Genomic DNA, 16792 nt, shown 5'->3' on the forward strand with positions numbered 1-16792 from the left:
TCCAGCAAGCCTCTCTTAAGGGTTTATCACAATTTTCAGTACAGAGGATAGAGCAAACCACCAGAGAGCAAATATTTCTGAAGTCTACTCAAACTATATAGCAGGATTCAATCCAGACTCTGAAGAAGGAAATAGTTTTCCATTAAATAGAGCATTAACCTTCAAAGGAAAGTTGATCTTCTACCTAATCAGCAGAGGAGCAACTTATGGACGGATGGTGATGAGAAGACACATTTACGTCTTTCAGTCTTTATATTCAGGTTTAAAAAAGATCAGTGGTAACCAGGCAGCTGACATGGGTAACAAAGTAACAAAGGGCTTCAATTAAAATGGGGAAAGCATTCTTCTGTGTGTTAATCTGGATGCTCTAAAAATCAAACTACTTTGTCTAGTTTTCTCTAAGATATTTTCAATTTTGTCAGAAGGGACAACAGGGCTATTACTTGCCATCTCTGAGAACAACCAATCTGGAGGACTGCTGGTTTCTGGAGACTATGAAAGAAAACCAGATTTCCTACCCCAGGCTCAATTCCAATTGCACAAAAACTAGAACAAACGATAAACAAACAAGTTATTTGCAAGTTCTTAGGGAGGAAAATGAACAATCATTTTATCCCTAATGGCCCAAGAGATTGCAAACATCTGTTACAGCTGTGTGTAACACACTAATCACATCAAATGAATATAATTATCTTTTCCTGTTATGGTGGGGAAAGGTGTGCTAATAAGGAAGCAGCAATATGGATTAGATGAGTTAGGATAAACTTCTTATGTGGTAATAAGCAGCACTGTCACATTGTCACATGGGGAAGAGCCAAACTTTCCCTCTGCTTGCCTGCAGCCCAGCCTCACTGTTCCCAGCACTCTTTTCGTGGCCACAAGTCAGATCAAGATAGCCTCTGCTGCAAAAGAAGTCACAAGTACTTTTAAACTCACTATTTCTGTCACCTAAATAAAGTCAGAAACCAAGACCTGACACGGCTGCACATGATACCTGTATAACAGCTTCCCCAACCCCTGCCCCATGATCCCGCTCCATAAATGGTATTGAGAGGTCCTGTGGTCAAAGGGATCCACTAAAAGATACTGATTAGCAAACTTGGCCCTTTATCCCAGGTGTTGCACTGGTTAAGGACTACAAGAAATACGAACAGTTGTCATGGAGCTGCACTTCCTCTTACAATTATTCTCGAGAAAAAAAACTGTAATTTTTTTCTGCCAGCTCAGTTTTCTTGGAAAGTTTGTGACCTCAGTGTGAATTAAAAGCATCATCTTGTCCACTCTGTAATTTATTTTGACTTTAGTAAGGCTTTTTCCTTGATATTCTAAGACACAGGAAATGTGGTCTAGAGGAAGTTACTACAAAGAGGGAAGCAAAACTGCTGGAAAACTGTACCCTATGTTGTTTGTCCATGTTTCACTGTCAAAGTGAACACAGCTGTGTTCACTGTCAAAGTCAACACACTTGTTGCTGTGCAGTTGAACATACTCATTCTGGATTTGGGTAGATGAAGAGGGAGATGCATACCAAAATATGCTTCTGACTGCTTAGTGGTAGGCTGTAAAAAGTTTGGATGACATGACCAGATTTCAAAAAAGAACTCTGTCTATATAAGAAATAGAGGGGGAAAAAGGTTATGAGATTTTGTTAGGACACTTCTACTCTTCAGAATCTTTTAAGTTCAGTCCTTCAGGCAGAAATACTCAACTGGACAAACACAACTGAAGAAGTTCTAACTTTGTAGCTCTCCAGTAAAGCCATCTATGAGTCACAACCTGAACACGAGTTAAAAACTAAAAAGAACACACTCAGGAGACCAGTGTTTAGTCGAAAGGAGTTTGAGGGAAGTTAAGAGCTAAATACAAGGAAAGAGGAAATAAGTAGATATTCCATACCCACATTATCTTGGACAAAGAGTAACAGATTTATACTTACAGCACACACTATTTACACTGGATATTAGGAAAAAGAATTCTGCTGAACCAACTTCCTTAGACATCTATATGGGAAGCGATATTAACCAAACTCCCCTTTTGTCTATTAATAAACTACCTTTGCTATGCCACACAAAGACTTTTTTTGAGGCTTTTTTGTTTGCTTTGAATCTATCCAGCATCTTTCTGCCAGTCTTGTTGTAAAAAAGTACGGCTGCATCTGAAGTCAGGAAAGCAATCAAGACAAACTTCTCTGATGGAAGCAGATGAGCACATCTCATTAGCAATTGCTACAAATAGTCCAAGTATTTGCAACAAAATAAGGACATGTTGATTCAAAATTTTCTTTTACACTGAAGCTTCAGCTAGATCCAGTGCACCAAGTAACTCCTTCAAAATTCATGTGGACAGCTCTACATGTAAATGTGATTCCAAGAAAAGTGTCCTTTCGTGTAATTATATATTAGAAGGAAAACACAGTTGGTTAAAACTGCCCAAGAAATAATCCAATAGAGTGATTTTTCCTTAAAGGTGTGGGATATAATGAACCAACAAAATTGCTTTGTAAAAATACATAAAGTACTGCTAAACTGTTACTTTGTGTTTTAGTTACAAAACAGCCTAACAAATGTTGTTTGGACACCTGTTCCAAAATCAGGACTCTACCATATTGCCATCCAGCAGTTTAAGAGGATGGGGGAGAGGAAGAGAGTAAAAGGGAAACAGATCTTTTTCTGACTAATGGATCAATTCCAAAAGCTTTGAAATGCAGGAGGCTCTTTCTTTTTTCTTTTGTTTTCTTAGTAGTTGTGCAAAATTTGCAATGACTTTCAGAAATACACTTCAATCTTGTAAAGCCACACATATAAGTGTATATAAAAGCAAACATGAAAAAAGGCAGAAACCTAATTAGGCTTTGAAAAGACAAAACACAAGGGGAGCCACAACAGCGAAATGCAATCTTTCAGTAAGCAGAGCACACATTGCTGGCTACCTTTCCCATTAATGAATTCAGATATAAGCATCCATCCCTGCGCTGGGTCTATATAAAAATGGATCTATGGTTTAGCTACAAAATGACCCTCCTTTGCAGGTTATTTCATGCAGATGTTCACCAGAGGCCAATCCTGTGTGTAGGAGACCCTTGATTTACTTGACATGGTTGATTTTAATCCACAATTTTCTAATCAGAAAAACTGTTTTAAAGTTTCAAAAATTAAAAGTATTAATTAAGCTCATCAAAACCTACTCGGTACCATATTATGGCTTTAATCTAAAAGAGTGCTATGAAAATGAAATCATCACTTTATTTGAATTGCATGACAATTTACAGTAAGAATCTTTTATAATCATGAAGTCATAAAGCTGCAACATTTGACTTTTCAGAAAGAACTTCCCCCTGTAATAAAGACATTAGCACTGAAGCTTTGATTGAGGTTACGTTTATGTAACTGAGCTCAAATGTGTTTCTGTTTTAAAGCTAATTAGTTTTAGGGAGAATAAAAGAGAAAATTACTATTGGTCCCACTTGAAATACAATTCAATTTCAATTTAAAGCAATTGTTGAAAATTTTTAACCCCCCAAGCTCTTAAAGACACAAATTATCTCTGGAACAGCTCCATGTTGAATCCTAACTTTAAGTAATTTCTCAGTGAATTAAAATATGAAGTTCCAAAGACTAATCTCATTTTCTCCATGTGAAAAATTTTACTGCAGAAAGTTTCAAACTCTTATTCTTTCAAGGTGCATACTTCAATAGCTGAGCAACAGCTACTTTCCTTTCTATTAATTCTACTCATAAAAACCTACTAGGTTTTAACTAAGCAGAAAAAAAAGCTTGGTTAGAAAGAAAAGAAAATTAAATCAATTAAAATGTGTGATGTGTATCAGTTGTTTGTGGATATTTATTTGGCAAACATACTAATTTTTAAACTAATTCCTGATATCATTGTTTTGACTTTGGAGAAGCTGAAATTTCTTATATAACCCACAATATGGTATGACTGAGACTAGGGGAAATGAGCTCTCAGAAGATTTAAGCTTATAAATATTTCTTCCAAATAAAAGTAGAGATATGAGAATTTTAAAGAACATAAAATACAGTTGGATCAGCTAGCTATCTACAAAAAAAATTTTGAAAGAATAGTGATTAGAATCTCAGAAAGAAGTATCTGGACAAAAATCTGATAAAATGCATTAACTAAAGCTGGTTTCATGAAATACTAAGGTTAAATGAATGGCTGCATTAGATATAGCACAATCAGTCCATACTGCAGCCTGGTTTACCCACTTCTCAGGATGTCATCACAGAACAGAGAAGAGTGAAGGAACACAGCTTCATGGCAGAATGGTATTTTTGACTACTACAGCTCCACCTGAGGAACAAGGAACTTCCATCTCAGCAGCCACCTGGAAGCAGAGAAATCTTGGCTGCCCTCGCTAAAGCTTATGTAGTGGGGAAGAACTGAAGCAGAAAAGAAGATGTTGAGGGCTCTCCACTAGTGCCTCAACTTATCTTTTTGGGGTATTTTCGAATCCAAAGTTCTTAGAAACCTCTGTAAAGCCCCAAGTTGTTCATTGACTCATCTATCTCAGCTGAAGTGAAGAAATGCCTGTGAAAGCAGAAGTTTAAGAAGTGCCTGTGAAAGCAGAAGTTTAAGCTACTGGGCTCCCAGGGTGTCTGAAAGACCTGCTCTAAGAGATGAGAGGTATACCAAGGCAAGTTAAAGTGCTTCTTCAACCTACCTTAATTAATGCAAACCTATTCAGACTCACCCTAGTGAGATACAAGAACAGCAATGCCACGAGCAGGCGATTCTTAAATAAAAAAACAAAAACAAAACAAAACAAACAAAAAAAAAGAAACTCAAAACCCCTCTAAACTTCTGCAAATCCAAACAAATAAAAAATGGATCCAAGTAATGAACCTAAAAGGTCAATATTTTTAAATCTGCCTCAATAGAAGCAATGTAGGAAATAAACTTGACCTTTTATTATCAAAAAAGAGAACATTTTATAACAAGTTTTAAAAAAGTTTAAAAAAATCCAATATATACATACATTCCACTTCTGGCTTTAGATATTCCGTTTCCCAATGCCTTAGTCCACGCAGAGAGAACTTCCAGGCGATAATTTAGAACTTGCATGGGTTTATCCTTTGAAGCTGTTCCCTCTCCCTGATCTCTCACACCAGCTCTGGGTGACCAAGTTTCTAAGACAGCACATGGCTAAATGCCCATAGATGCTGGACTGTGTTCAAAAAGCAATTCAGTTAACAAGCACACTAAAGTCCTCCAGTGGTAATAACTACTCCTTTGCTAACAAACTTGCAAATCTCTTATTTGCCAAAGATTACCAAGGGTTTTAGACTGTGGAAAAGAAGTTGACACCACTCACTAGAAATTACTCCATATGGCCTTTTAAAGAAAGGACACTAAAAAGAAAACAAGTAGCTTAACATATTTTCACATATCCCTATGTAGTTGTCTAATAACATAAATGTACTTCAATCTTTAACTGGATCTTGTAAGTAATGGCAAAAGAACTTCTTGGCAGTAATTTTTAATTTTTATAAGATCTTGAAGTACACCCTTTATTCCCACTAAAATAACTATTTATGTGCACTAGGACTAAATCGCAGCCTACTAAAACCATTGCCTCTTTCCAACTTCAGAAACTGAATCAAATCCTGAGCCTCATAACTATCAGAGAGCTCTTAATCTTCATGTACAGAGACATCAGTTCAAAAATATTCAACATAGAAATGTAGCTAGTAAACTCAAGGTGGGGATATAGATATCAAAACTACAAGTGCTAGCAGAAAAAACCTGACATTATCAATTTGCAGTTTGCATAGCCAATGCTACATACACAGAGATAAGTAGTACACTTCCACATTAATGCTTTTTTTTTTTTGGGGGGGGGGGGGGGGGGGTTGTTATTCAACACCTGAATATCCAAAGCACGTCTTCAAACCAGTAGTAACAAACCTGAATTAAGACAGTCTGTCACTGTCTTCATGGCACCTACCATTCATGCAATCACAGCACTTATTTCAAGTTCAAACAGAAAATGAAGGTAGTTTGTGACAATGTGCAAGGTCTAATGCATTGTCTAATTAGTTACCTAGTGAAGGCACTAACAAGTGAAGCACTAACAGTGAAGTGGCTGTTGCAACACAGAACTAGGTATGGATAAAATTCTTCCATTTATTATGCAAGTTCTCCCAGAGATGCACCCTGCCCCAGCTATATGCCTAGAAATACCCCATTTTATATATATATATATATATATATATAATAACATAGTATATATTACAATATGTAACATAATACATATTATAATATATATAGAACTTATTATAGGTCATACCCCAGTTATCTTAAATTGTGGTTCAAGAACAGGTGTCCTCTCAAATTCAAGATACTGCTTTCTAAACTTCCCTTCCCACTGTAATCCTTAACTAAAAGGTTGTTGGAAATTACAGAAGCATAACAAAAGGAGTTTCTTTGGGTCTCCACTTTCTATAGCAATTATTATGGCTTTATATATACACATTGAGCAATGCAGCAGTTTTGGGGTTTGTGGCTTTTTGTTTGTTTTCCATAAATAAGAATAGAATTACATCAACTCTCACTACCATGCCCATGACTTCTCCAAAACGAGCTTCTTTCATATTTCAAGTCTCTGGCTGGTGGCCATGCTCCCCAAAGAGGGAATTAGTCTGCCCTGGTCTGCCCTCTGTACATGACAGTGCAGCTGCATTCACAGGCTGGGAAGGGGACTCAGTGGCTCTAAAGAGCATTTTCTTGAGCAGAAGTGTTTCATATGAAGTTCTACAAGGTTTTCTAAGTAGAGCCTCTTAGTGAGGGAATGAAAGAAGGAGGACAAATGCCCACAGAAGAACTTCCACGCCACTGTTACTGTGGCCTGAAATGTCGAAGCAGCTCTAATTCATTCAGCGAGCTGCTCCACGGCCTGGTAGAGTGAGGTAGATAATTAGAGGTGAATTAAGGCTGGCCATTTACCCTCCACCCACCTACATCATCTCTGTGCTTCTCAGAAGGCAAAAACTAAAAATCCCTCCTAACAGTTATCTTCTGGCCTATGATAGAAAAGGATGTACACCAAAGATGCACCTAATGCACTTCCATCACATGCCACACAAAACAAGCATTCCATCTGGCTATATTTGCAGGCACAACAAAATAAACTGAAGCTGCAAGTTCTATGTAACCATGCTAAATCCCCAAAGGTGTTTCACCACACTTACCACACCTGCTTACCAGTTTGAAACAATAGCATGTCCAAGCACCATTTGCACATGTGAAGTTGTTTGGGACTCACAGAGGAAGGTCACCAAGGAAGCTGACTTTGGCACACTGAAAGCTTGAGTTTTGCGCAAAGTGCAACAGGTGCTTACAGCTAAAAATCACACTTAGGAGAAGGGGTCAGTGACCACTCTTTATGTATGGTCTGGTACCCTTGGAAATGGGCACCAGTTATCCCAGTAAAGTTTCTATCAGCAGTTCAAAATCACCCAGTGAGTCTTAGCAGCTCAGACTCACACACCATCAGGGTGTCTTGCTTCACACTGGGCAGCAACCCAGTGCCAACAGGACAGCCATGGATACCCTGAGTGCACTCATGCTGGATCACAGGATCTGGCCCTTAGCAGCTTGTTCCCCCTTTTCCCTACTTTGTTGCCACAAAGATCAGATTACTGATCTTTTACCCAAAGGTATAACCAAAAGTAAAGACTTGAGATTTGTACCATGGATGTTGGCTCCATATTTTGTTTCTTTCTACGTGTGGATCTGACATAAGTCTGCAGACTGGGACAAAAACATGGATTGCATTCTGTTTCCACATAAGTGCAAGCCCAGAGTAACTACTGACCTAATACACTTACTTGGGATATAAAACCGAGTAAATAAGAGAACATAAGCCAAAATAACTGTTAGATTTATAGATTTCACTTATGACTTTCATACGCCTTAACAGATCAAAACAGCCACATATTTTTATTATGCAAAATGTATTTCAGGTTTAGCATGCTCAGTTGAGGAAAAGTGAATTTATATTTAATTATAAAATAAATTATCTTTGTTCCTTAAATACACTGCTTGAAAGCTTTTATTTTCCTGTTAGCAAAATTGCCAAATCTTATTTCCATCTTCAAACAGAACTTTTACTATTTTATTTAAACTCTTGGAGAGACAATTGAAACTTCCACATATGTTTCCATACAAAACCCAGCAATGACAAAAAACTCTACAAAATTAAATATTTCTTCCAAAGCCAGAAAGGTCATTTGGACTGAGATGCCCAAAATTATTGACTGGATTTGGCTCACTAGAATAATTCCTTCTGCACGTAGCTACAGCTTCCTCCAGTGCTCTTTTTCAGATACTTCAAGATGTAAATAAGGGCAAGCTGGTGCTGCATGAATCACTCACACAGCTTGCTCCCTGTCATAACATTTATGGAAAGATCACAGCTCTTCTCTCTTCACTTAACTAGAAACAGACAAGCCATGATAATACCTGCTCTGGCTTACTGATCTATGATGGATGAATGTACACTCACATAAAAGCAGCATGTGTGCTTGTGAGAGGACAATTAAGGACAAGAAGGACACACAACCTCCAATCACGTGATGAGATATATAATCATTAAAATGAAGAGAGACACCCATGTTACTCACTGATTAGCATAATAGGGCTGAAATGATGTTTGTATGCATCACTTGAATAAAACTGAATGCTACTACCAGCTGTTTCAACAAGAAAAAAACTACATCTTGGTCTTGTATGATCATAGCTCATTAATTGCCCACTTTCTTTTCACAAATTGCACTAATCAGATCACCCCACTTCAAAATGCAAAGACAATCTGACAAGCAAACAGTAAAAGACAAGAAAAACAAGACACAACCCCACTGTTTCTGTAGGAGAGCTACATAATAAAAATAATATCATGAATAGCAGCACAAAAAATAATTATACACTATTTATTACAAAACCAGAACTGTTTGAAATCTAGAAAAGCAATAAAATAAGAGATTAAAGGGGGTGGACAGGAGACTTTCTCCTCCCTTCCAAGACTCAATTACACAATGCAAACTCATTGCTGCGGAGGCAACCACTCCAAGCAGCCAGAACAAAGGAATTCAACAAACTTGGGGAGGTGTATATATAACTGCATAACAAACTTGGTGGGCTAATTACCCTGGCTCAGGCCTTATCTGCTGCCTGGTGAAAGCCAAAGAATAAAACAGGAAAAAACTCATCTCTGCTTCACATGCCATCTTTCAGTGTTACCATCACAAGCAAATGAAATATTAACCCAGACAGACTTCAACAGGGTACTTCCAAGACTTTTTTGTACTTGTCATCACACCAGAGAGGATTTTAGCATGCCATACTATACATGTTGGTACCAAGATCTTCTGCTTGGAGAGCCAGAGACACCAAAGGAAGTCTACTCCAACCTCTTGCTTGCAATGGCCATTTTCATCTGTTATCTGAGCACTGAACCAAATGTCATGAAACATAAAGCCTCCTATCTTAGAGCATCTAAACTCAAGAATAGATGTAAAAGTCACCATTTCCTTGACAGTTTTCTCCAAAGATTAGTCATTCTCACAGTTCAGAACAAAAAAACCCACTCCAGTGTCTCTGACTTCAGTTTGATGCCTTCTACCATGCTACATTTTCTCTTTTCCAAAGATTTCTACATGGTTTCCCCAGTCACCTTTTCATTTGAAACTCTTTAAGCTCTTACTATAAGTTATTTCCCTCTCTATTATTATGCATCTCTTTCCCCCAACCCAGTCTTTTAACACAAGTTCTTCTGTAGACATTAAAACTGGAGACAGTAGCTCAGTACCTGCCTTACTAGTGCCACATGCAGATGGAAGGGGGTACAACTCACTGTTGTTTGCTTACATATGGGTGAGATTCTTATGATGCTGTCTCACTGACAGCACTGGAATGTAGGAATTACCGTGTCTTTTAAATCAATCTTCTAGTACTACTTCACATTTAATCTTTATGCAAAAAGTGTATTTCATTTAAATACTAGAAGGTAAATCACAGTTTTATTTCAACTATCATGAGTTTAAAGTTTCTTTATTTTGCTTTGCTGGAATCACAATTTTTCATATTTGGGAGTGCTGGCATTTTACTGCAGCAGGTAAAAAAGGGTTCTCTATGTGACACAGCAGATAATGACATAGGAAGCACTTCTGCAGCAGTAACGTACATTTGTTTATTGCTCTCCCTATCCTTATAGGCTGTTGTTTTACAGACCATATAAAACTCTTGCAATTTATTAGTAAGGCAATTTAAACTAGTATGGTAGGACAGTTAAACTATTCTTCTAATTACAGTTTCCAGGCATTCAAGAATACATTTTCTCCAATGCTTTGTTTCTGTCAATGCACACTAGCAATTTTAAATACGAGACTGACAGGGTCAGGATTATCAAGCTGAAAAAAGTCAAGGTACTGCACTAGATTTGAGGTAAGAGTTTCAATTGATTCATTTTCACTTTCCTTTTGTAATGAAATTAAACAGCCTTTTGCCATAAAAAACATGAATGGGAAACATAGGGGACTGCATTCAGTGTTCCTCATTTGTCATACTTTCTATGAAACTATCACTTGGAGTACTGAGGCAAGAACTGCACTTCACCTAGAAATCACCTGGGTCTTACTCTAATTCCAATCTACTGAAAAAAACTTTTTTTCCATTTAAAACAGAAAGATGAATTATATTGTACTTCACAGTTTGGGGAAAATATGACAAAAAATGAGGTAACTATAAAACACTTTTGACTCAGATGAAATCAGTGTGAGAGAGGTGACTCGGGTCTCACTTCCCCACTCAGAATAAAAGTTATTTTTAAAAGGATGAAGACAAAGGACTGTAAAAATAGGTGGTTAAAAAAAAAATCTAAAATTTGGAAGTAAATATCTGGTTTTCAGACTATTTTAAGTTCAAATTTGGTTTTGGATTAATATTTTCTAAACTGCAACTGACCTACTGGAAACAAAACCATAAAATTAGCAGAGATTAAGTCATGGGAAAAAATTGAGTAATTTTACTTCAACTATAGCAGAATTGTGTTTTAAACACACATTTGTATTCTCATTTTCAAGTTATCTAAAGAATATGTGTGTATATATAGATATAGACACATACTGTGAATGTGCATGTGTGTTTGTGTGTCTATACATAAAAGGGTGGGAACAGCATGATTATATTCTATAGCTAGATCTAAACTAAGCAACAGCATCCGGATACAGAACAATACCTTAAAATAAAACTATATGATCTCAGGAAATGCCATACTAAAATTATCTCTCCTTCAATTCCACTGTATTAGCACTGAATGGGAATCAAGACAACAGCTGGTGCTAGCAGCCAGATGCATTGATCTATATACAATTTTATTCTTTAAAAAAAAAAATCAAATGTGCTTTAGACTCTCTCAGCACAGAGTATGGTATATAGTGTTCCTTCTACCCGTAGTTTCTGCATGCATGTTACTGGAGCGGTAGGAATAAATTGGATAGCAGTTCCCATCTCTTCATTGCTGCTTTGCTTTATCCCTTTCACCTTCTCCTTCAGCTACTTGCTATGTATAACTCAGCCCCAACCAACGGGATTTAAACACCAAGCAGATGTTCAATACTGCAGAAACCTGAGCTTGATCTGAGGACATAAGTTTCACATACTTCAGAAAAATCCCTCAGCGGCTTCACCAAAGAGACTATGGAAAACATGAAATGCAACTGAAAAGAGTTGCTCCAGTTACACAGGATAAATGTGCAAGTGCACACTTATTTAACCCCCCCCCCCCCGCCACACACACACAGCCTGCCCATTTAAATGAGGAAACTTTTGAAAACTGAAATTTGAGAAATATGCCTTGAAACTGTGGTTAATGAGGCCATGCCATGTATTCCTCATAGCTGCCAGGCTCTGTCTTGTAGCTACAACACAAGACCAGACGGCGTGACTCAGTTGCTTAAACTTTGAGCAGTTAAGGCACAATAATCACAGATGTTTTTCAAAGAATGCCTACCTCCTTCAAGGCATTTTCTGCTCTAGAGCTATTTTTTCATAGGACATTGCAAAGTAAAAGAAAACAGGCCCTCACCACTGGGTTAACAGAAACACTGTGATCTAAGTTATTGATCAACAAATGTCCTAGACTATCCCAAAAAAACCCCACACCCACTCTTTCTATTCCCAACTGCTTATTCATGCCCTGCCACAAATTCTTGTCTCCTGGGTAGACACAGGCACATGTGAAGCCAAGAAGTAAACCAGACTAAAAAAAAACCCAAAACAGTTCAATCAAGTACTCCTTAACCCTCACACCTCATCCCAGGCAAGATGCCACTTGGATCACATTCCCAATCCAGTTCCCCACATCTCCCACTGGTACTCAGGAAGGGACAGTGCAGGTGACAAACAAGCAAGTGGGCAATGGGAATACCATTTGGGCTGGCAGCACCAAACTATGCAGGTTGTGGCAGTTAACTTCTGCTGGAACTTCTCCAGTTTGTCCACTTGTATGACCTTGTTTCTAGCTGTTTATTCAAAGGCTTTGACAGACTTTAACCTGAAGCTTGATTTTTCCACTGAGGAACTGTCCTAATGTCTGTATCTTGTCCACATTAATATGGTGCAGCCTCCTCAGTGAAGATTTGCAGCACCTTAAATTGACAGGGAAGTATGATATGGAGTGATGAGAAGAGAAAGAAAAAATGGAGGGTGCCTCAGGGGCATACTTTTAACATCTCCAACAAAATTTAGCCAACAAATAACCCTCACAGCTTATGAATTTCTGGTCGACTTTGGCAAATTGCTCTGCTAAAACACAAAAAGTTTTAAGGAGCAATCAGCTGCATATTCCCTGCAGCTGCTAAACAAGATCTGCCGTGCAGGTACAGCTTTGGTCTGCAGCAGGTCACGAAGCAACAGCAGTGAGAAGCATTGAACTTCAGTGTAAAGAAACACAAAGCAGAAAAAGGTTCATTTTGCCCTAAGAATAAAATGAGAAAAAGAAAGGACAGAGAGGGAAGAGAGTTGAGTCTGCAGCTGAAACCTGGATCTCAGAGAAGACAGTGACAGAAAGAGGAAAAGAAAGCTGTAATCTGAACCTAGTGAGGGAGATGGGGAGAGATACACACTCCAATGAGGAACATACCTTGGCACTAATTTGCTATTTGCTAAAGCACAGCCATTTATTCACATGAGAAAGGGTAATTAAAACTAATGTTTATAGGTACAAAGATGGGAAGGGAGAGATCAGATTATTTCACAGTTTGAAGAATTAGAGAAGCAAGGCGTAGATGTAGAGAAAACACAGCGAGAAACTAGAGTTAAAACACAGGAACTACTCAAGAAGCAGGTGTAAGACAGAAGCCTAAAGGACACAAGCCTGCTGCCCCCTCAGCTATTTTACTATTTACACAAAGCAGCCCTAAATGAGCAAAAACCATTCAAATGTGTTAAAACACATAGGCATCCATCTTTTCAGCTGTATCAGTTTATGCATCAATTCACAGTCCTCAAATCAGGTTCAGCATGTAATTCACAGGCTGCAGTGAGGCAGGTAAGTGGAAGCACTTAGGCGGGTGCTGCTTCCCAGTTCCCCACAGCCAGCCTCATTCTGTAGAGGACTCTAGGCTGTCCTCTAGATTTGGACAATGCAGCTGCAGGCATTTTTGATCTTTTCAAAGTCCCTAAACATCAGGTAACTCCAAAGAGTATCAGAAGTACATCAGAAGAAAAGTTTGTAACACCAGCATTGTCCAACTTCTGAATGCTTTATTTTTACTGAAGTAGCAAGCTATAGTGTATATATTCATACACTTCATACATTTGTGGTTTTCATGCTTGTCAGCATTACCAGATTTTTCTTGGCTCTAGTCTAACATATTATTTATGTGGAATTACAGCAAGGCATTGATAATAAATCTTCATATCACAGCAAGAGAAAGATTCCCAGACTCCAAACTTGTCACTGAAAGTCCAAGTACAAAGTAGAAGACAAATAATATTTATATGTCCTTCTGGTAGTTATTTCTACAGAAATAATTTTGGACAACTATCTTCACTCTACATAAATAACCAATGGACAGTCTTGTAAATTGCCAGTGCAAGTTTCGCTCCTCGTGAACTACATGGGATTTGTTGCAAAAATTAACTTGTTTACAATTATATCATTAACCAGATCACTTTATCCCTACACAGAACACAACCACAGTACTGTCTAATCACAGTGAAACCTGAGTTGGAGCTTCATAGTTGTTCCTGAGCCATGTTCTGCAGGAAGCACAGCTGACTAGTTAAATTAGCAATCAGTCCAGTATTACCAGCCCCCCATTTCAATATTGCTTATTCTTATCTTATATGTATGTAAGGAGGAAAAAAAAATAAAATCAGCAAAATTAGTTTGGCTAGTAAGAACCTTATTGCCTACAAAATTTAAATGAAAAAGAATTTTATTAGAACAATCTTTTCACATTGCTAGTGATGGGTCATGAGGATGTGTTTGTGAAACACTGCACTCAGGTACACAACTACTCTTACTTTTGGTCACAGTAAAACAAGATCAGCCACTAAAAGTTATGTACCTGAAGTACTCATAAGTAAACTGTTGCACAGTCACTGTAAATCCAGCAGAAACCCATCCTGCTACTGAAAGGAGTACTTCCCTCCCCACTACAAGCCTCCCAATACACATAGAGGAAGGAGAAAGAACTAGGAAAACAGGGACAAGCTTCTGGCTGGTGTATCTCTTCTGTCAAATTAAGAACACCCTTATTCACCATAAGTCTTATGCAATACAGTTACTTGTTACTCACAGGTACTATCTTCAACTACTAGGGCTGGACCCAGACAAGGCAGGATCAATTACACCTTTCTAAAAGTTTTGCTTACAGAGCATAATTCTACTAGAAAATTAATGTATTTCAGACAACTCTAGTAAAACCACTGCAAACTCAGTAAGAAAAAAATAATTAAGTAATACAATTTGTCCTTCCAAGGTACAGCTCTGTCAGAGCTTGGCATGAAATACAGTGACCTTAAAAGGGTGATAGAAACTCCTGAAACTATTGTGATCTTCACTGACTAGAGTCGGAGGGGTTGTGGGGTTTCCTTCTTTGTTTTAGTTCAATCTCCTAGAAGACTTTGAAGCCATTGTTGCAGCCCAGCTAAAGCACTTACACATCAGAGTATCAGGATGCTGGTTGCAAACTAATTCTGATTTTATGAAAGCAGATGGGAAAATTGGTAAGCAGTGGATTAGAGTAGTTCTGCATGAAATTCAGTTACTTTAATGATTACCAAAATCATTAATTCCATTTTTCTTTCATTTATTAATTCAATTTTTCTTTTAAGATTGCTACTGAGGTATCAGTGCAAGTTTTGTAAGAAAAGCAATTAATTTCACATCTTAGTAAGACTTTGCATTTGCTTTAAGTTCTTCAATACTGCACTAACTCAAAGTGAAAAGAAAATTCCAATTCTGATTAAGCTAATTAGCTAATGAACACAACCCACTCTGGCTCAGAATAAGCTTTTTTAATAGCTTCCTCATTAGGCAGTTTGAAGGTAAAATAATACATGTATAGCGAGGATAAAAATTTAAGTCTTTACAAGAATACATGTTAAATAGTCTGAGTTACGGGCTTTATGATAATGCACATACCAGGGTTTTTGAGGAAGGAAACAACAAAATCAAAGCTAAATACAATTATAATTGTTTTCACAATCGTAATAAATATGTGCAGAACAATAACTGAAATCAATAGGTTGGCACAAATATGAAAAAATATTTAGAATTCAAAAATGTTATCATCATCCAGAAGAACTTCAATTTTATTCAATATATGACTTGTTAGATAATATTTCTATTATAATTAAAATTAAACAAATATGTCTCAATGGGATATTTGGCAAGATGCATAAATTCCTCAAATACAGCAGAACATGGTACTTTTCTAGTAAGGCAGAAGAAAAAACGTCCCAATACCACAAAACAGAAGGAACAACAATGCAAGGATAAATTTAAAAAAAAATCCTAAACCCAGACAACTTAAGTCTTCTTCAGAAGACTAGAGATATTTCTAAGGGGGTAACACTTCATGTCTGCTAAAGCTCACATCATATAACCATTATCTGAAGGGCTTCTCTTAATTCCCTTATCTTCTCCCTCCTCCTAGAAGATGAGAATAGGGAATTAAGGGAAATTTGTGACTCAACTCCACCTCCTTCCTCTAAATACCCTTGCAACTGTTCCTGTACTTTTCTATGGAGTAGGGCATCAAGAGAAAGTAAGGATCTCCTGGATTGCCTCTGTATTCAGCACACAGTACTGTTCATCAAATGGCATTTGGAAGATGGAATTTCCTACAAATAAATCCATAATAGGGGTTTCAGGCACCATAAACACTTCAAAAGAACTACAAATTTTAATTCTGACCTGGAGGGAAAATATTTCCCCAAGCTGGCAAAGCCACAGGCAGACAGCAACTAAAGAGGCAGCACAGATGTAATAAGGTCTAAAGATGAAAATAAAATCAGTCTCTTAACCAAGAGGGTGAAAGAAATCTGACAATGCACCCGGTCACTCTGACTGGCCAAAATATATGAGCTAATGAAATTTGTACTTGATTGAAATACAGAATAAAATAATTAAATTACATATTTATGTTTCTTGTTTAGTCTGGTCTTCAAAAATTTAAGGATGTATATCCCCAATCCTCAAATTAAACATCCTTTTTTTCCTCTAGGTACTGAAAATAACTGTTGTGCCTGTGCAACACAAGGT

At 37.4% G+C, this 16792-nt stretch overlaps 1 protein-coding gene across 3 annotated transcripts in view; it reads right to left on the reverse strand.

Moving 5' to 3' along the window:
- Positions 1 to 16792, reverse strand: part of VEGFC (vascular endothelial growth factor C) — a 67867-nt gene that overhangs the window by 38906 nt on the left and 12169 nt on the right. The window contains exon 1 of one of the 3 annotated variants that reach the window (XM_039700272.1): positions 4997 to 5078. The exons of the other annotated variants lie outside the window; for them this stretch is intronic. The gene's annotated coding sequence lies outside the window, so the exon portion shown is untranslated. Of the gene's footprint in view, positions 1 to 4996; positions 5079 to 16792 lie in introns of those variants that run through there. 3 annotated transcript variants of the gene reach the window in all.

The sequence above is a fragment of the Passer montanus genome, unplaced genomic scaffold, assembly GCF_014805655.1.
Source record: "Passer montanus isolate IOZ18808 unplaced genomic scaffold, ASM1480565v1 scaffold14, whole genome shotgun sequence".
Taxonomy (NCBI): Eukaryota; Metazoa; Chordata; class Aves; order Passeriformes; family Passeridae; genus Passer; species Passer montanus.